Consider the following 21,303-nt stretch of genomic DNA (forward strand, 5'->3'; position numbering starts at 1 on the left):
AGTGTTATGATTTCCCTCTCCCAGTTTTTTCTGTTGTTCTCTTGATTGTCTTTGCTCCTTAAATACTGTGAACTTCCTAATTCACTTTTTCCATCAGTGTTAGCTGCCGACTTTTACAACTGCTAGATTTGTTATTCAGCTTAAGATCTCCCTAGTAAGAATTGTATAGCCACATACAAAAGTCCAGATGGAACTACACTTCACCCCAAAACTAATAATCACATTCCCTTTTATACTCAGCATTAGAATGTTATTAACCCTAACACACCTTAATTGGACCTTTGGCCCCTACAATTAACTGCTAATATCTCCCAAAGTCTCAGAAGAAGTTAAGAAACATCAGGTATAAGAATGGTTATAGTCCAGTTATTTTCTGAATCAGTAATAATCTATTTATTTCCATCTAAGGTGTTTGTCCCCCTTAATGAGACTAATTATGTCCAGAGAGTAATTGGTACTGACCTGTTTTCATAAGCAATACATTTATGTCACCTCAATGTGTAACTCCAGGAATATTCTCATGTAATCAGATGTTCCTCTCATGTTTAGCACATACAATTTAAACCACCATCACCACCCACTCTTAGTGTTCATCTTTCACTAAAACTTAACATATTAATTCAACAAAAGGGGTCTGAGATTTTGGATTTCACCATATTATAAAATGATGTCTACTGTGGGTAGGAATTCACAAACAAAAATGTATGATCTAAAGTGTATCTCTGATTACCACTCAGAGAGCAAATGAAATGGCTGAAGCTTTACAGACCCAATAGACCAGCATAAACTTATTGACTATACATACATACATGTACACAGTACATGTATAACAAATTTTATTCAACTATGCCCTAATGCAAAATTAGGCTACTTTCACTATTATAATGCAATATTGTGAGAAATGTTTTTTACAATTATGTTTTTCATGATTATTTCCTTTAAGAAATCTTTTAAAGTGGACATACTTGATAGATGAGTATCCAAAACGTGAAGAATTTGAAATAAATTACAATTTGTTTTCCGAAAAGATTCTGCCAATTTTTTTCTTGCCAATAATATGTAAGAACCTATTTTACTACTTGCTAGAACTAGAAATGTTGGCTTGCTTGTAAAAAAAATTTTAATGTTGGCTGCTTTTAAAAAAAAAATGGTGCTGATTCTTTTAACTTTAATTTGTATTTTATTGATGATTCTTTAGCTTGAAATTCCTTTCTAAATTGTGGATGACACTAGTCTTTTGATTTCTCATTGTTTAACTTGCTTGCTTTTTGTACATTGCATGTTTTTATTATTGATGATAACTTTGCACATATTAAGTATATTAAGTATACTATTTAATAAAGTGAAATTTTACAAAATTATCTACTTATCTCACATATAATCTCAATCAAAATCACAATGGGAATTTTTATAGAACCTGATAACCTGATTATAAAACTAATCTGGAAAAATAAACATAAATATATGAGTTGAGTTAAAACATTTTTTATAAAAACAATGCACTTTCTCTATTGAATATATGTTATATAGCAGCACTTAAAACCAGAACAATTAATTATCCATAAGGGGAATTTAAAAAGTTTCTCTACTTCACATAATACAACAAAGTGATTCGAATGTAGACTTAAAATCTAAAACTAAAATAGAAACTATAAACAAGCTTAAAGACAACATAAATTTTTTTAACTTTAAGTTCAGCGGTACATGTGAACGTTAGTTATACAGGTAAACTTGTATCATGGGGGTTTGTTATACAGATTATTTCATCACCCAGGTATTAAGCCTTGTACATATTAGTTATTTTTCCTGATTCTCTTCCTCCTACCCCCTTCCACCCTCAATAGTCGCCAGTGTGTGCTCCCCCACCATGTGTCCACATGTTCTCATCATTCAGATCCCACTCATAAGTGAGATCATTTGGTATTTGGTTTTCTGATCCTGCATCAGTTTGCTAAGGATAATGGCCTCCAGCTCCATCCATGTTCCTGCAACAGACATGATCTTGTTTTTCATGGCTGCATAGTATTCTATGGTATATATGTACCACATTTTCTTTATCCAGTCTATCATCGATGGGCATGTAGGTTGAATCCATGTCTTTGCTATTGTGAATAGTGCTGCAATGAACATATGAGTGCATGTGTCTTCATAATGAAATGATTTATATTTCTTTGGGTATATACCCAGAAATGGGATTGCTGGGTCAAATAGTATTTCTGATTTTAGATAAGAAAAGATACATTTTTAAGTAAACCTTTTGTTACCGGGGGATCCTTGTTCACACAGCTTCCAAGATGGTGGCAAGCCGCTTCCAAGATGGTGGTGGGCCGCTTCCAAGATGGTGGCAAGCCTCATGTTCTCTGACCCGAGGTTCTTGGCCTCACGGATTCCAAGGAATGGAATCTTGGGCTACACGGCGAGTGTTATACCTCTATTAGAAGCCATGGGTCACGGAAGAGAACCATGGAACCCAGTGACTAGTGTTCAGCTGGATTAGAATGAACCCGGGCACTTAGCCGTGCAGGAACAATGGCAAGCCTTTAGCCCAATCAGGAGTGGCAATGGGTGCCTCACTGGATCAGGAGCACAGCAGACACCCTGCCGGATCCGGAGGGATAGAAGTCAGCAGTGGGTCTGCCACAGCGGCAAACAGCAGTGGTAGACGGCTAGCAAAAGCTCAGCTCGAGCTGTAACAAACATGGACCAGAAGAGCGCAGTGGCAAGATTTAATAGAGTGAAATAGAGTGAAAACAGAGCTCCCATACAAAGGGAGGGGACCCAAAGGGGGCTGTCAAATGCCTGGGTTTATATCCCGATCCTTGTCCCTCCCGCTGGGCTCTGGGGTGATAGACGATTGGCTATTTCTTTACCTCTTGTTTTTGCCTAATTAGCATTTTAGTGAGCTCTCTGATTGGTTGGGTGTGAGCTAAGTTACAAGCCCCATGTTTAAAGGTGGATGCAGTCACCTTCCCAGCTAGGCTTAGGGATTCTTAGTCAGCCTAGGAAATCCAGCTAATCCTGTCTCTCAGTCCCCCGTCTCAACAGGAAAACCCAAGTGCTGTTGGGGAGGTTGGCCGACGACTGCTCTAACTGCTTCTTGCTGAATTGGGGTGTAGTAGGGGTGGTGCAGTTGAGATTTCCTTGGGAGGTGTGCCTTCAATGTCATTGACATCGGAGCATGGACTAGCAGGCTGGTCCAGGGGTCCGCGGTAGATCTTAGTCATAGACTGCATCTGGGGCTCCATTTGAAGAATGATTTGTAGTTTTGCAGCTTTTATTCCAGAAGAGACAAACTTAACAAGGAGGTTAAAGATACAGGGATTGAAATGTATGGCCTGCAGTGCAGGGCATTACTTCTTTGGCACACTTTGCAGGCCCTGACTATCTGCTTGATAGTTTTGAAAAGGCCTGGTCCGGTAAATAATAATTCGGCCATCTGATGGGTGCTGTCAATGCCTAAGTGGAAGATTTGGTGAAGGGCTTTAAGTAATTTCTATTGGTTGGCTGCAGTCAAAAATATTTTCCTTCTTCGATGGCTAGCCATCTGGAGGGGAGGAAAGTATGTCCTTGTGAGGTTCCTTATTCTATTTTTCCTGCTGAGTACTGGGGCTTGGTTTCCTGGAGGGGACTACCCTATACTAGGGGTCCTTCCATAAGCATTTCTAATGGAGTGTCCTGCCTTGCGGCTCTTTTGACTTTAATATCCACTTGGCGGTTTTCTTCTATTTCCCTTTCCTTTCCTTTCCGATGACCCTGGCAGTGTAATACTGTCACCTCTTTAGGTTTCTGTGCAGCCAATAATAATCTCCTAATGGCTTCCTGATGTTTGATAGGTGTTCCCTCGGAAGTTAGGAATTCCCTTTCTCTCTATATTGCTGCATGGGCATGGTGGGCTAGGTAAGCATACTTAGAGGCTGTATATATATTTACCCTTTTTCATTCTCCTAACTCTAGTGCCTGAGGGCTATTAATTCTGCCAGCTGAGCACTAGTTCCTGGAGTGAGGGGATTACTTTTAAGTATTCTATTATCACTGACCACTGCATACCTTACTTTTTGAAGTCCTTTTTCTACAAAGGAACTTTCATCAGTATACAAGTTGAGGTTGGGATCAGTCAAGGGAACCTCTAAAAGGTTCCCTCTAGCTGCATAGATTTGAGCAATTACTTGTTGACAGTTATGTTCTATCTCTTCTTCATTGTCTGGAAGAAATGTGACTGGATTAAGAGCTGCACAAGTGCACAGTCACAGCACTGGCCCTTCAAGTAATAGAGCCTGATATTTAAGTAAATGGTTGTCTGACAGCCACAAGTCTCCTTTAGCAGTGAGTACACCATTCACATCATGAGATGTCCACACAGTAAGATCCCTTCCCTGTATTATTTTAACTGCTTCAGATACTAAGACTGCTACCGCTACCACTACCCGTAAACAATGAGGCCAACCCTTTGCCACTGCATCAATTTCCTTACTCAGGTATGCCACAGGTGGAAAGCTCATCCTTTGGACCTGTGTAAGGACTCCTAGAGCTATTCCTGTTTTTTCTGTGACATATAAAGAAAAGTCTTGCCCCGTTGGCAAGCTTAACACTGGGGCTTGGGTTAGGGCCTCCTTTAGGCCCTGGAAAGCCGCTTCTGCTTCAGGTGTCCATCTTACTAAATGGGTATTGGCTTTCTGAGTTTCTTTAATTAGTGTATATAATGGTCTGGCTATTTCGTTGTACCTGGGAATCCATATTCAGCAGAAACCTATTATGCCAAGGAACCTTCTTAGTTGCTTTAGGGTTTTGGGATGAGGATAAGCCAGTATAGGTTGGATATGTTCCTCACTGAGGGCCCTGGTGCCTTTGGATAATTTTAACCCTAAGTATTTAACCTACTGTAAGCAGAGCTGAGCCTTTCGTTTGGAAACCTTGTAGCCACAGGGAGCGAGGAAATTTAAGAGCGCTTGGGTAGCTTGATGGCACAAGATTTCTGAATGGGTGGATAAAATTAAATCATCCCCATACCGAAGGACAAGACTGTCCAGGTATGAGAATTGGCTCAAGTCTTGGGCTAAATAAAGCCTGGCCCAATAGATGGGGGCTATCCTTGAACACTTAGGGTAAAACAGTCCAGGTGAATTGAGACATTGGGTTCAAAGGATCTTCAACGGCAAACAAGGATTGAGAGTCAGGATGCACAGGGATGCAGAAAAAGGCATCCTTAAGGTCCAGGACTGTAAACTACTCTGCTTCCTCTGGTATTTGGGAAAGCAGAGTATAAGGGCTAGATACAGCTGGGTATAGAGGAACAACAGCCTCATTGATAATCCTGAGATCTTACACTAACCTCCACTGTCCGTTGGGTTTCTGTACTCCTAAAATTGGAGTATTGCAGGGGCTATTGCACGGTTTTACTAGGCCTTGGGCTTTTAAGTCCTTAACAATCTTTTGGAGTCCTTGCTGGGCCTCGGGTCTAAGGGGGTACTGCCTTTGGTAGGGAAAGGAGGCAGAACCCTTTAGTTCAACTTGAACAGGACCGGCATTTTTTGCTCATCTATATTGTCCTTCTGTTTGCCTAGACTTTAGGATTAATTCCTTCCTCAAGCAGGGGACAACAAATGGGTGTTCCTTCTCCTATGTTCAGATGTATAATGGTCCCCACTTTTGCTAGAATGTCTCTCCTAACAAGGGAGTGGGGCTTTCAGGCATAATTAGAAAAGCATGTGAAAAGAGTAAAGTTCCCCAGTCATAACTTAGTGGCTGGCAGAAGTATCTAGTGACTGGCTGTCCTAGGACCCCTCGGATAGTGACAGATCTGGAGGACAGTTGTCCAAGACGGGAGAGTAAGACTGAGAAGGCCACGCCAGTGTCCAGGGGACAGTTAACCTCCTGGCCCTCAATGGTCAAGCAAACCGGGGGCTCTATGATGGTGATGGCATGGACTGGCACTTGCCCTGGGCATCCTCAGTCCTGCTGCTGGATCATCTGGTTAGTGGCTTCTGAGTCAGAGGACCTTCATCCCCTGGGGCAATGGGCCTTCCAGTGATCCCTTGACATAAGGGGCATGGATGAGGGGGTGGCTTATTTCTACTTGGACAATCTTTTTTAAACTGTCCTTGTAGACCACACTGGAAGCAAGTCCTATTAGGTTCAATTTGCCCAGCTTTTCCCTTTTCCAGAGCCTCCAAAATCTGCTTGCCTGAGGGTCATGACTAAAGTGGTGGCCTTTTTTTTTATCCCGTTTGTCCCGTTCCACCTGCTCCTCCTGATCTCTATTATAAAAAACCGAGGTTGCCAAGTTCAATAGGGTTTCTAAGTTTTGCTCTGGGCCTAAGGCAGACTTTTGAAGTTTTTTTTCTAATGTCTGCAGCTGACTGAGTGATAAACTTATCCTTTAAGATTAGTTGGCCTTCAATAGAGTCAGGTGACAGAGAGGTATGCTTCCTCAATGCCCCCCTTAGTCTCTCCAGAAAGGCAGTAGGATTTTCTTCCTTTCCCTTTGTTATAGTGGACATCACTGAATAATTCATAGGCTTCTTACTAGTTTTCCTTAGTCCTAGCACGCAAGTTAGCAAATGCCTGTGGCACCAATCTCCATGTTCTGATTCTGTGTCCCAGTGAAGGTCTACACTGGGAACTGCCTGCTGGCCTGTGGGGAATCGTTCTCTTTCCTCTGTTGTCACCCTATAATTGACCTGACTGAGATACCGGAAATTGCCAAACTCTCGGGCTGCAGTTATGGCAGCACTTCTCTCATTTGGGGTTAGTGTCTGATTTAACAGTAACATTATATCTCTCCACGTCAGATCAAAGGATTGTGCTAACCCTTGTAAAACATCAATATAGCCATCAGGGTTAGTGAGAATTTACCTAGGTCTATTTTAATTTGCTTTATGTCTGAGAGAGAAAAAGGTACATGCACTCTGGCTGGGCTGAATTCTCCTCCCACTGCTTGGAGGGGGCATAATCAGGGAATATTAGCACTGTTTGGTTCATTGTTTATCCCTTTGTCTATCTCCTTTGGACCATTTGGGAAAAAGGGGGGTCCTAATTAGTTGGAGAAGGAGTCGGGGGGACACTGGGATAGGGAGGTAGACTCTTGAGGGCTTCCTGTAGGGCATAAACCACACTTTTTACATAATTGCGAGTTGTCTCTTAATGAAAAGAAAGTTTGTACATATGGCACTTCACTCCATTTGCCCTCCTTTCTACAGAAGAGGTCTAGCTGTAAGATGGTGTTATAATTTATACTTCCCTCCGGAGGCCAGATTTCTCCCCATTGAAGAGGATATCGTGGCCAGGCGGTACTGCAGAAGAATATCTTTCTTACCGTCTGAGGGTCAAGTTGGTCCTAATTCTCCAGAATACATCTTAGGGGCATTTTTGCCTTGGTGTGGGGGGAACGTTTCCCATCTGAAAAAAGAATATAGGGATGCCAACACCCCTAGTCATTTTCCGATGAGCATTAGTCCTAGAGCGTCCTCTAAGGGCCTAATGCTTATTCTTTTCCAGGGTGCATAACCACCCATGGGCCTCTGTTTATCGGATTAGTGACACTCACCGATGTAGCAGTCCTGCACCTGTTTTCCCGCCTCTCTTGACCACAAAGAAAGGGGTCCGGGCTGCTGGATTCTAGTGGTCCTTTACCAGCATGCCCAACATTGCCTTTGTGCTCAGGGGTGAGTCCTAGAGCTGGGCTGGGTTCCTGAGTATTTCATAACAACCCAGCTGCCCCATCAAGATGCATTCCCATAAACAATAGTTCTTATGCAAATTCGTTTCAGAGAGGGTATAGCGAACCTTTTGAGTGAGGATTGAAATAGTCTTTTGATTCTGTAAGTACTTTAAGGCTCGGCTGAGTGCAAACAGCTCGCACATTTGAGGAGACCAATTATTAGGCAATTTTTCTAATTCTGCTTCCACATGAGTCTCTGTATCAATTACTGAATACCCATTGTGGTTTTTTCCTCAATCACCTGGGAGGAACCATGTGTCGTCCTGTCCTGAAGGGAGTTCCTCCTAGTTCTGGTCGGACCTTTGTATGGTAATTAAGATTTAAATCCCCTGTTAGGAAATCTGCTGGGTTAAGGGAATTATCAGTGGTTGGAGTTACATTACCCTTTTCTAATATAATAGCCCTATACTTTAAGCTTTTTGAGTTAGTAAGCTACCTTTTTGCTTTTTTTTTTTTTTTTTTGACTTAGAATAATTCTGAACTGGTGAGGTGTGCTCACAACGAGGTTTCCTCTAAAATTTACTTTTCTACTTTTAGCAAAGCAGTTGCCGCTACCGAATGAATGTATTCGGCCTATCTGCGGGTTACTGGGTTAAGGATTTTTTATAGGAAAGCTATGGGTTGTCAGTGGCCTCAGTGCTTTCGGACTACGCCCTTATTTACACTGACAACAAAGTGGCATTGGAGTGTTATAAGGTCATGGAGAAAACCTTCAGTTATCAATTACAGGTTTTAAATTTACCCTGGCTTTTAAAGGAATAGGGCACACTTTTTTTCTACTATTTCCATCTTTTTCTTTTTTTTTCTCTTTGACTCCCTCTGTCTCTTTCTCCATCCCTCTCTCTCTCTCTCCATCTCTCTCTGTCTCTCTCTTAGCCATTACAAACTTGGGGCCCTGGCAAGGGTGGTGGGGAATGGGTTCCTACATAACTGCCCATGTCAAGAGCTATATTCCTAAATCGGGAGGGACACCAGGGATAAAACTCCCTGGGTTATAGCCTAGGTGCCTAAGGACACAGCATAGAGCTTCCTTAGATCCCTTTGGAGATACAACTTGCTAGAGGAAATGAAAGTCTGAACCATTAGTACCTAGGAGGCAGGGATCAGAGGAGTAGATTTAGAGGTAAGGAGAATTTTGGGGTTATACTTTCAAGAAAGTCATGGTTGGGACCCAGGGGGTATGGGTCAGAAGGAAAGGTAGGGGCGCACGCATGGGTGACTGTTGAGTAGAGACTTCTAGCTGCGCCATGATCTCAACCAGCTACTGCCAGGAGTTCGGGACAACAGCTTTCTGCCTCTAGTTAGCCCTTGGCTTCCCCAAGAAAATTGAAAGTGGAAGCTGGCTCCAGGCTGACCAACATCCCCAACCCAGAAGGGTTGGGAGTTGTTAGAAAGCCTTTCCCCAGATAGCCTCACACCTGAGTCTTAAGTCTGGCAGCCACGCTAATCGTTTTTAACTGGCCGACAGGTGACCGGTATTTTCCTCCAATTGTAAGGAAGGATAGGACAGAATAGCAAGCGAAAGGGTCCAATATTACTCACCGCTTTGGAGGTCCCTTCGTGGTCGCCAAAATGTTACCGGGGGTCCTTGTTCACAGAGCTTCCAAGATGGTGGCAAGCCTTGTGTTCTCTGACCTGGGGTTCTTGGCCTCACAGATTCCAAGGAATGGAATCTTGGGCCATGCCAGGTGAGTGTTATACCTCTATTAGAAGCCACGGGTCACGGAAAAGAACCATGGAACCCAGTAACTAGTGTTCAGCTCGATTAGGACGAACCCAGGCACTTAGCTGTGCAGGAACAATGGCAAGCCTTTAGCCTGATTGGGAGCAGCAATGGGTGCCTCGCTGGATCAGGAGCACAGCGGACACCCTGCTGGATCCGGAGGGATAGAAGTCAGTGTCGGGTCCGGCACAAGGGCAAACAGCAGTGGTGGACGGCGAGCGAAAGCTCAGCTCGAGCTGTAACAAACATGGACCAGAAAAGTGCAGTTGCAAGATTAAATAGAGTGAAAACAGAGCACCTATACAAAGGGAGGGGACCCAAAGGGGGTTGCCGTTGCGGGCTGGAACGCCTGGGTTTATATCCTGATCCTTGTCCCTCCCGCTGGGCTCTGGGGCGTTAGATGATTGGCTATTTCTTTACCTCCTGTTTTTGCCTAATTAGCACTTTAGTGAGCTCTCTGATTGGTTGGGTGTGAGCTAAGTTGCAAGCCCCATGTTTAAAGGTGGATGTGGTCACCTTCCCAGCTAGGCTTAGGCATTCTTAGTCGGCCTAGGAAATCCAGCTAGTCCTGTCTCTCATTTTATTTTAGAATAATTTTAGATTTACAGAAAGGTTGCAAATAAACCTCTCACTCTGTTTCCTCTACTGTTAACATCCTACATTACTATGGTACATGTCAAAACTAACCACCAAACACTGGTAGGTTGCATTAATTAATCATCAGCCTTCATTCAGATTTCACCTGTTTTTCTGCTGCTGTTCTTTTTCTTTAGCATGACGAAAAATCTTACATTGTTGGAAAAATTTTCTAAGGAAGACATGAAACTCAGACACTGTAAATGGAAAAAGTAATAGATTAAGGTACAGAAAAACTATTTTTTCTTATGAAAAAACCCTTTGTGCACAGTGAAAAGCTAAATATATATTGAAAAATACCAAGATATATTTATTAGTTAGTTCTTTTAATTCATTTCAAAAATAAAATTTAGAGCTTACTCAGCCCTGGAAATAGAGGAGTAAACAAAGCAGACAAAATATTGGGTATTCCTGACTACCTTCTAGTGAAACAGAGAAGACAAACAATAAATAAGCTAGTCTATCAAGAGGTGATAAGTGCTATAAATAAAAATAGGGAGGGAGGGAATGGGGAGTTCCAGGTGGGACTGGTGTGGCAGGGTGAATATATCACGTTAAACAGTGTAGTTAAAGTAACTTTCGGTAAGAAACTGGCATTTAAGAAAATAGAATTGAGAAGGAAGAAGACTGCACACATATCTAAGGGGCACTGGTCCAGGCAAAGGCAACAGTCAGACCAAACCCCTGAGGTAGGCTCCCCTGCGGCTGGAGTGGGGAGACTGGGGAGAATCATTCCATTCGAGATCTGAGAGGTAACAAGGGCCAGACTAGGAGAAGCCTGGAAGGCCAGAGTTAGGTTTATTTGATTTTGTTTCTATTTTGTTTTACTTTCGTTTTACTGAGTATAGAGGTCTTGCTCTGTTGCCCAGGCTGGAGTGCAATCATAGCTCATTGCAGCCCCAAATTCCTGGGCTTAAGTGATCCTCCTGCTTCAGCTTCCTATAAGTAGCTAGGACTACAGGCTTGTGCCACCACACCCAAATAACTTTTTATTTTTCTTCTTTAGAGACAGGGACTTGCCATGTTACCCTAGCTATAAACTAAAATGTAATATTCCTATTCCTAATATATAAAGAACATGCAGACAACAAAGATCATATTATCAGCAACTGTGCAGACAAATACAAATTAAAACTAAGAAGCTTAATTCTCCCTGTTGAAAACAAGGAAAGAAATTTTCCTCCCTTCCTTTTGTTTTACTTTAGAACACTTGTACTATAAAGGCACTTTCTCATCTCTTTGAAATGTATATAAACCTTTTGAAAACTAGATAGGCCTCTTGTCAGCTTAATGTCCCGGGAATGGCTTTGTCAAGGACCTGGGAGCCATCTCTTTGAAAACAAATTATAAAGGAAGTTAGCGCCCCTATTTTCCCTTACTGTGGGAGGCTAGAAGCCTAATTTTGTCAGGCACTTTGCTCCAAGTTGCAAAACTGCCTCTTGTCAAAAAGCTATTAAAAGTTTGTTTTTCCTCTGGATAAAGCCAATGAGCTAACACAGATGGTCACCCCAAGTACCAGATGAATCTAGGATGAACTATGTTTAACAAATGGTGCTATCCAGTCCGCTTACTTGAAGACTAGCTATTGTTTATCTTGAAAACATTTTGTGATGGGTTTTATTCTCTTGGCTGTATAAAAGGGTGAGATTCCTTTTTATCTTCGCAATTTCTTAGTGGGTTGCCTGTGAGGCGCACCACATTCTGGTGTGATGCTTATTCAATAATAAAACCATTTTCTTCCTCTACTGCCTTTGTGACGATGTTCCTGGGTTGGGAGAAAATTTCTTTTTAAATTTTATTTCTTTGACACAACCCATATTGAGTTATTGCTATGTATTAGACACTGTATTTATTAAGTGCTTAACATGTAGCATTGATTATATATTAGCTCACACAATCAATAAGAAATTTAAATATTTAAGAAAAGTGAAACAACTCAGTAGGAAATTATGAAAGGACATCCACATGCTGCTAACAAAAGAAGAAAAACAAGTGGCAAATAAACAAGAAAAGATTCACAGTCTTTTCTAGTTGTAAGAAATGGAAACTAAAACTAATTCGACATATATTTCTTAAGTTAACAAAAAGTAAAAAGAAAAAGTAAGTCCATTGTTTGGCAAAAGCATGAAAAAAAGAGCCACATTCATGTACTATTGAAGGAACTCTAAAGTAGAAAATCCTTTTTAGATTAAATTAGCAAGAACTGTCAACATTTTAAATGCATAAAGTTGGGGATATACACACACATAGATATATAATTTTTAGTTTGCTTTTCTCTTTTGCCATCCAAGTACGAGATTTTTGCCATTTTTCCTCCTTAAGCATCTATCTGCCTGGGAGAAACTCACATTTGTTCAGAAAAGAAAGACTAAGGAAATATAATGCAGCTATCTTTCAAAATAGAAATATGTAACAGACAATAGTTTAGCATGTCTTGCTAAGTATTTCTCAAATTTCATCTCCATCTTTAACATAAAAGCAATCAAAATAGGAGAAGTTTGTTCATAACGTTCTTTTCTAGTCTAGAGGAGATCTATTTCACCACTGGTAAGGCTAAGCATGAGTCAGAAAGATGGAAGATATTATACATGGAAAATGAAAGAAACTTGCCCCTTCCCAGGAAGAACTTTTAAGCAAGAGAGAGAGACAGAGAGAGTGGAAAAAGGGGGGATTAAGAAATAAAAAGAATAATACTTAGATGGGGGACCAGATTTGCCCTTCAGGGCTCTAGTTCAGTGAGGGGAAGGTATATTATGTCATCTGTAGTAATAGTGAAGCCAAAAGGGGAGTTATTGCCCCATGCCTATTTAGAAAACTAGCAACAACTTCTCAGGCTGCTTTCTAACCCTACCCAGCGTATTACCACAGCAATCTGGTAGTGCAGCATTATCTAGAAGGAAGCCTAGCCTTCTCAAACCACTTTTTTTCTTTTTTCTTTTTTCTTTTTTTTTTTTTTTTTTGACGGACTCTCACTCTGTGGTGTGGAGTGCAGTGACTCGATCTCAGCTCACTGCAACCTCCAACTCCCAGTTCAAGCGATTCTCTCATGCCTCAGCCCCCGAGTAGCTGGGATTACAGGTGCCCACCACCACACCCAACTAATTTTTGTATTTTTAGTACAGATGGGGTTTCACCATGTTGGCCAGGCTGGTCTCGAATTCCTGACTTCAGGTGATCCACCTGCCTCGGCCTCCCAAAGTGCTGAAATTGCAGGCGTGAGCCACCGCACCCGGCCTCAAACCACTTTTAAGTCAGGTGGTATAGACACTAAGTTAATAATCACCAGACTTGCCATGGAGGCTACCAGAGCAAGAAAAGGTGACACTGAGAAATTTTAGTAGACTCCTAAAGGATACTGCATTCACACAAGAGCTTTTAGCCAATGGAATCTGAAGTAGGGCTGAGTTAGCCAGGGGCTCCACTGGGCCCCAACAAAGCCAAGAGGGGAAAATCTTGAATTATACCAGCTGCAGACTCTAGCCAACCATAAATACACCAGCAGGGCAAGAGGCTGCCAAGAGAACCACTTAGAACACTTACCTCTGACCCCCCCGATCTCCAGAGCTCAATTTTGCAATCCCTATATGCATGCCTTTACACCAGAAATTCCACACCTAGAATAATCTAATCTATAGAAATTCCTCCACATGTGCATGTAACATTTCACTATAGAATTATTTATAATAGCCCAATATTAGGGAAAACGTGTAATTCCCACACAGAAGAAATAATTCAATATATTATAGAGCCGTCATACTATAGAATACCATTTGGAAGTTAAAAATAATGTGTAACTTTATATATTGGCATGGAGAATGACTAAAATATATTATTTCATATAAAAATCAAGTTCAAAACAATATGTATAAGATGATCTAATTGTCATAAAAATATTATATGTTTAGATTGTAGTTTGTCTCCACAAGGATAATCCCATGTATTGCTTTAAACGCAATTTTTCTTCCTCTCACACCACCTATATAGGTCAGGGTAAAGCTACTCTACTGTAGCAAAAAGTTCCAATGACACAGTGACTCAAGAAGGAAGTTCATTTCTCACTCACTTAACAGTCCATATGTGAATGGTCCGGATCAGCAGGACAGCTCCTTATGTAATCAGGAACCCAAGTTCCTCCCAAGACATCGTCCCCCATCCACTTGGGCACTGTTGCCATCTCATACTTAAGGTTCAGTAAGACCTAGAAGTGGAAATCATCACTTCTGCTCTCATTTTATTTATAAGAAGTACTCATATAGCCACCTATATTGGTGAGCACTAAGTATACAGTAGTCTAACTGGATTACCATTTATAAGAAGATAGTCACATGGCCATTATATCAGCAAGCACTAGGTGAGGCTAACTGAACAAAAACCATTGTCTAACTAACTCAGCCTCAACTCTATTTCTGGGGCAGGAGGGCAGAATGGATTTCTGTGAACAATGAACACCCTTTATCATACCATCCCATCTCCTAGCTTTTATGGGAATAATCTAGGATTTTTTTTAAGATGCTATTTACTATTTCTCCCATTATTTTTATTTTTTCAATAACTGTATAGTCATAACAATAATCATTCAGCTTTACCTCTGTGTTTTACTGGCTTAGTTTCTCTCTGCCATTTTTTTTCCATCTTTCTCATTCATAAGTTCATGTCAATGCATTTCTTAGTTGGTAACAAATACTTTATTGATTTATATTTTCAAGAACAGCACATTGGTAATTTGCTTTCTGATTTCTTTCATGCCTGAGAATGTCTTTCTACTGCTCTTGCACATGAATAATCTTTAGCAGGATGTACAGCACTTGGGTCACAATGATTTTTGCTGCAAAACTCTAGCTGTTTCATTGTCTTCTATTATAGTATTGAATACTTCCTAGGAAAAGTATGATTGGCAGCCACAGTAATTTTCTTCCTGGATACAGATATTTCAACAACATTATCTAAATATGGATCATTTTAATTAATTTTGTCCAGTTATATAACTGATATGGAGATTCAAGTCTCTCTTGAGCTTGAGGAAATTTTGTAATTTTTTGGTTTATTGTTTCTTCGGTATCATCCTTCTCTCTCTCCTCCTCTGGAGTTCCCATTATATTCTATCTCCTAAATAAGTTCATCATGACTCTTCTTAAATTCATGGTAAATATCTCTACATCACTGTTAACTTCCTCTGCATTCTGGTGTCCATGTCTACCTTTCTTCTGTAGCATGCATTTTCTATATCTGCACAGTATTGTATGCTGTGAAGGGGAAGATTTTTATTTTGATTACATTTAAAGTATAGAAAAGATTCATTGTGGTATTTTTATATTATAAAGTTCAAGGCTGTGGTTTTTTATTCTTTTATTTATCTTAAAGTGTTCCCTTTTCATAGATGCAACATCCTTCTAAGTCTTCAAAAATACAAAACAAAGTTTCTGAAGTTACCTCTAGTTCTGTGTAGTAAGTTGGATTCATTGGGAGATTTTTGCTCTGATTCTTTAAATCTCTTTCTGATGAAGGACTGATGCTTTTTCATATGTCCGTTGATTTTTCTCTATTTGTTCATTCTTAAAGTATAGGTGGTTGTTGGTGGTTGGCTGGGAGAAAAAGAACAATCTGTTGTTCAGAATTAGGAAAGGAGACTTTTTAAAAAGACTGTCATGTTCCCTCTATTTCTTTGTACTCCATATAAGGAAAGACAGCTGCTTTCAACTTTGCTGGGGTCTGTTTCCACAGGTCAGAGTCGGATTGTCGGTGAGGAGGCAAAGGTGGAGGTGGGCAGAAGCGACCTCAGGTCAGGATCTCCACAGCTGTGGTGAAGAGTTGCTGTTCAAAGTTTGCCCATGAGTCTCAAAATAAACAAGACTATTGCCCTCCCTTTTCTAACTGACATGAGTTCTCTTATTAGAAGCAAGTCGTGGGCAGGGCCATTGGCTATACTTAGCTCACTCTTATTGGGAGTCATCGGGAAAATGCCCCCAAAAGACACAAATTCCCCTTGGTGCCATCCATAGAATGATTTTTCCACTTTATGAAAAAAATATTGTTTAAAATGTTTTTGTAAAATATTTTTAGGTTTAACATAAAAACCATTGCCCCTAGACAAGATCTGATGTAGTTCCCATAAAATGCTGCACAGATGTACTGAAAAGGAATAAATAGGAAATACAAATCCCATGCATCTAGTGTTTTGAATAGGAAACGTGTAGATATAGATAAATTCCTTATGGATTGAGAGAGAAGCTGGAATTTTGTCTAAATTAAATGGAATCCAACCAGGCAGGTTTAATACATTTTTACCTGAAAAGAGTCCTTTGGGGGTATACAGCTCTAGAAGACTATGAACAGATTTCAACATCAGTGAAGAAACTCTGCTCTCTGTGTCCCCTGTGCCCTGGGCAAAGGAGCTAAAATTCAGGGCAATGCTCCCAACATGCTGGAAGAGAAGCCAAGTCCAACCCACTGAGACTGAAATTTAAGGTCGGATACCCTCAGCTATTATTACCCCATCCCTCTTCTAGCAGTGTGGGAACATATACTCCTGTGGTGAAGAACATTCAGACATGCAAAGACGTCCACATTTTAGCTGAGGAAATACAGGAGAGGAAACAGAATTTGTAAGAGATACAAGTGTATGTGAAAACCATGAAACAGGCTCTGATTTTGAAACCCAGAAATTATACTCTGAACTCTATACAAGATCTTCGGTATATGGTCCAGCCCAGAGAGGAAAACATCCAGTATTAGCAGCCCCCTAAAGCTCAGCCATTCATCAAATGCTAGCTGAGAATGCATGCAGATGCCTGCCACTATTTGTTGGCATCTGCACCTCCCCAACAGTTTATGGAAGAACTGGGATTTACTGTCCTCCCTAACTTCTCAAAGACTTGCTCCTGCCTTCACCTGACACCACTTCCAGTGCAGTGCTCTACTTGGGATTGCATCTGCTTACTTCCCAAGCCAGCTGTAGCTCCCACACAGCCACTCACAGGCTGGCCAGAGCCCTTTCTGGAACTCATTGTCACTTGCACTGTATCTTACCTAGATTCCTCTGGCATACAGGAGACAGGCTTATTTGTTTTGAAACTCATACAGATTTTTCCATGTTTTTATATTCCTTTGGCCATGTCAGTGGAATTTAAGAAAGGAATAAGAATTGAAATTATAGGATCAATTTGCCTTTTTGAAGCAAGCTCCAGATTATATACTGTAGCCTCTTGTCCTGCAAGTCCTGACAGCCCATTTACAGGGTGTTAAGTGCCAGTGTTTGGCAGTCAGCATTTGTAGTATGGCCACTGAGCCTGATTTACAGAAGATACTATGAAGCTGAAATGAAGAGAAAATAAAAGCTGATGTTTCATAGAACTGGGAATTAAAAAGCCCTGAATTCTTGTCTTTGGCATGGTGTCAGGCCGTACCTCAAGGCCAATGTCTTCATCTCTGCATCTCAGATTCATCACTATAAGGTAAACAAAGGAATGCATAGTCCAGTTTCTGATGCCACTTGCAGAGAAACAGCTGTGAATGGGGAGAGGACGGACTGGTCTGTGAATTGACACTAGGGTCAGCAATGAATTGCTAGCACACAGGATGCTAGACATTCACGAGTGCACCAGAGGTTGTCTGCCACCTGGCACAAAGATGGATTGAAAAAGAAGTGAAAATTTAAAAATGTTTACACATTTTCGAAGTTTCAATATAATTAATGCCTCAGTCTGATGAACGCAATTTATTTTTATTTATTTGTGTATTATTTTTCTATCTTCCTTTCTTCTTAGAAAGACCTTTAACAATACCCAACTATACAAAATGTACCCATGTAATTGATCACATACTTCAAATCACAAATGAACATTAAAGAGGGAAGTATAATTCTGAAATTAGAAGTCTGACTCTTTCTGGTTTGAGAGAAAACATTAAACACACATTCATACACGGTCAGTCCCTATTACACTAAGATCTGGATGAGTTATAAGAGGCTACAACTGGAAATTGAACCCACATCTCTTCCCTGACAACATAGCATATTAGACTCTAATCACTCAGTGTTGTATTATTTACTATGCTCCTGCCACCCACATTCATGTATATTTATGTGAAGTCCAAAAATATCCGGCAGCACTTACTTCAGATGATTATCTATGTCCTAATCAGAAATACTAATCAGGAAACACATAACATACTCAAATTCTATTGTGTAAGACAAACAACATCCGGAATACAGAAAACTTCTGCTTTGATAAAAGTGCTCTTCAAAATATCTTCCACTTTTTACAGCAATAAGAAGAGAAAATAATGACTATTTGCTGCTTATTTTTGAAGTTTGAAAGCAACAAACTGTGAAAAATGGGTCTCCTGTAGGATCTACTAACCTGAGAAGAGCAGAGATAATGTGCTAATCTAAACACATGTTTTCTCCATGTTTTCAACCATAGTAGAAGGTAAATACAGAGGTTCTCAGATCCTTTCTTCTGTACATAAATCTCAGCTTCAAAATAATATCATAGAATTCAAAAGAATGATTCAGTCATTCTAAAGCATTTTACTACTGCTGACAAGAACTATGATAACCTAAGGATTTTCTTAATAAATCTGCTTCAAAAGGAAAAATATTTGAAAAGAGAATTATGGAGTTTTATATATTGCAAAAGTTTAACCAACTGGGGTTTTTTTTTTTTTTAGCTTTCAAAGCAATTCTGTATGTCCATTTAATGTTTCCCTTTCTTAGATTGAGTAATTTTTTCTCTGACAAATTGTTGCTTAGAAAAACCTTTTATATGATTCACAGTCACCTCTTCAAAGTTGTCTCCAGGTGTTGACAAATGGTCACATTTGGCTTTCTTTCTTACAGCAACAGAAATGGAAACATCTGTATCAGAGAGTGTTAGCACCAGACCACGTACTCAGGTTTTGCAAGGCTCCCCTCCTCTGTCCACCCACTTTCCTCCTGCTCCCCTGAGACTATGACTTAGAATTCTTTTCTCTGTATTGTATGTCAGCTAAAAGAAGGTTTTAAAAAAAATGCATGTTATGTGAATTCAAAGTGGTTACTGTTTGCACACCAAAATCTATAACAAATCTTCCAATGGTCTTATTATTCAGAGTACACGGTCATTTAGTTAACAATCCAGCTGAAGAAAAATGCTTTTGGAATGGTGCACTGTTCCTTCAGGATGGTATTTAAATAACATTGAGTTATATTTATCAGGAGTTAGGTTACAGGTGATCACATTTTAAGAGGAAATTGTTGCATGGTCAATCTGGCTATTTGGGGCTGACTCTGATCCTTCAACTCTCAGCCAATCCAGTTGGTTTCCATGCAACTGCTCACTGATAAAATTGAAAAGCTGACCTTGACTGTTTCATAATAAATAATGGTCAAGGCAAAAAAAAAAAAAAAACAGCCATAAAGTCTGTAGTAATTTACGGTGAACATGCTAAATTGAAAATGGGGTAAATTCAGCTCCATCCACACCAAGTCATTGTGTGACATTGAAAATAATGAGGAGAGTAGCTAAATCTCTCTTTGGTGCAATTTATCATCTTAAAAAATGGTTTTTATAATTTTATTTCTCCCATTGGTTGGGAGCTGTGTGAAGACATTAAGGTAAAGTCAACCATTTTAAAGGTGATATAGAAAGAAAAACATCTATCTAATGTTTGTGAGAAAACAAGAATATACCTAATTCCCCAAGTACCTCTAGTAGTTATGAGCCTCTATTAAAGCTATTAGTGCCTCCAAATAGCTGTAAGTTATTTTAAATAAGCGATTTCATTATTTTATAATTCAAATAAATTTGGAGGATAAGTATATTAAGGCATTATTTAAAATGGCATATATCCAGTTCAACATGACATATAGTCAAGAAAGTAATGCTGAAGGAATAGGACACATGGCCTGTTTGCTTGGTTAGAAATAGAATATGTAAACATATTTAGAATATAGAGCCTCAGACAACATGAAGAGACTGAATTTCTTTGTACAGTTTTATGAAAAGAGAGGGGGAAATAGAATAGGTAATCAGAAGGACATTGACAAGAAATTTGTCCTATTTTATAGCTTTGTTTTAGAATGATTCTCCATGTAAGCCAAAGTGTTTTGTTTGGTTGGCTGGTTGGTTGGTTGGATGGTTGATATTTGTTGTTTTTTTTCTCTATAGCCCAGGCCTATTTATTTAACTGTACAAGAATTTGGATCATTGCAACTTAAAAAAAAAAAATACCCCTAGTGTAATCTAAAACAAAAGAAAAGTTAAATTCTCAAAAACCATAGTTGTTTTTTAGCCTGAAATCTAATTACCTCAGTCCTTGGCCCTGGTATACCCAGGACTAGGTAGTGACTTGGGAAATGTGAGATGATTACAGCTGAACCCGGGGAAACATTGTGATGACATTGAAAATGGACAGCACATATCAAGAGCATTCCAGGTTATAAAAATAGAAGGCTCCATGAAAAAATAGACATGCAGGCCGGGCATGGTGGCTCACGCCTGTAATCCCAGCAGTTTGGGAGGCCAAGGCAGGTAGATGACCTGAGGTCAGGAGTTCGAGACCAGCCTGGCCAACATGGCAAAACCCTGTCTCTATGAAAAATACAAAAATTAGCCAGGCATGGTGGTGCACACCTGTACTCCCAGCTACTCAGGAATCTGAGGCAGGAGAATTGCTTGAACCTGGGAGGTAGCGGTTGCAGTGAGCCAAGATTGTGCCATTGCACTCCAGACAGAGTGAGACTCTGTCTCAAGAAAAAAAAAAAAAAAAGAAATGCAAATGATACCTTCAGGATGCCAATCAGTAATGAATATATCTCAGTCCCCAAATACTTCTAGTAGTTATGAGCCTCTATTAAATACATAAATACATAGGCAGGCAAATATATAGTTAAGAAGTTGGTGAAATACAGTCTTCCAATAACTGTTACAAATGATTTGAAAGTAAATGTTGGTATTTGAATTGTATTTTTAGATACTTTAGTGTCTGATCCTTCAAATTAACTAACAAAATCACCCCAGTCTTGTTGGTTCATTACAGAAACATACTTTTAGTCATGATTGAAGACAGCCTGAAAATACAGTCTTCCATGTACTGATAAAAGTGTGTTTTTCATACTAGTATCTTCTGAGGAGTGGCCAAAAAAAGCAAAAAGCCTTTTAAAAATGCCACTGCAAAGGTTATTATTAAAGTCAGTGATTTCTCCAGATAGTAAGAGTTTTTTGGAACATTTATTAGAAATATTTGGGGT

At 40.0% G+C, this 21,303-nt stretch overlaps 1 long non-coding RNA gene across 1 annotated transcript; it reads right to left on the reverse strand.

The window, feature by feature from the left end:
• Positions 1 to 1,712: 1,712 nt before the first annotated feature.
• LOC129057587 (uncharacterized) lies at positions 1,713 to 10,270 on the reverse strand. Its single transcript, XR_008522225.1, has 3 exons — positions 10,183 to 10,270; positions 9,260 to 9,676; positions 1,713 to 2,687 (listed from the first exon to the last, which is right to left on the reverse strand). It is a non-coding gene; the product is annotated as an uncharacterized LOC129057587 (long non-coding RNA).
• Positions 10,271 to 21,303: the final 11,033 nt, after the last annotated feature.

Source organism: Pongo abelii, chromosome 12, assembly GCF_028885655.2.
Source record: "Pongo abelii isolate AG06213 chromosome 12, NHGRI_mPonAbe1-v2.0_pri, whole genome shotgun sequence".
NCBI lineage: Eukaryota > Metazoa > Chordata > Mammalia > Primates > Hominidae > Pongo > Pongo abelii.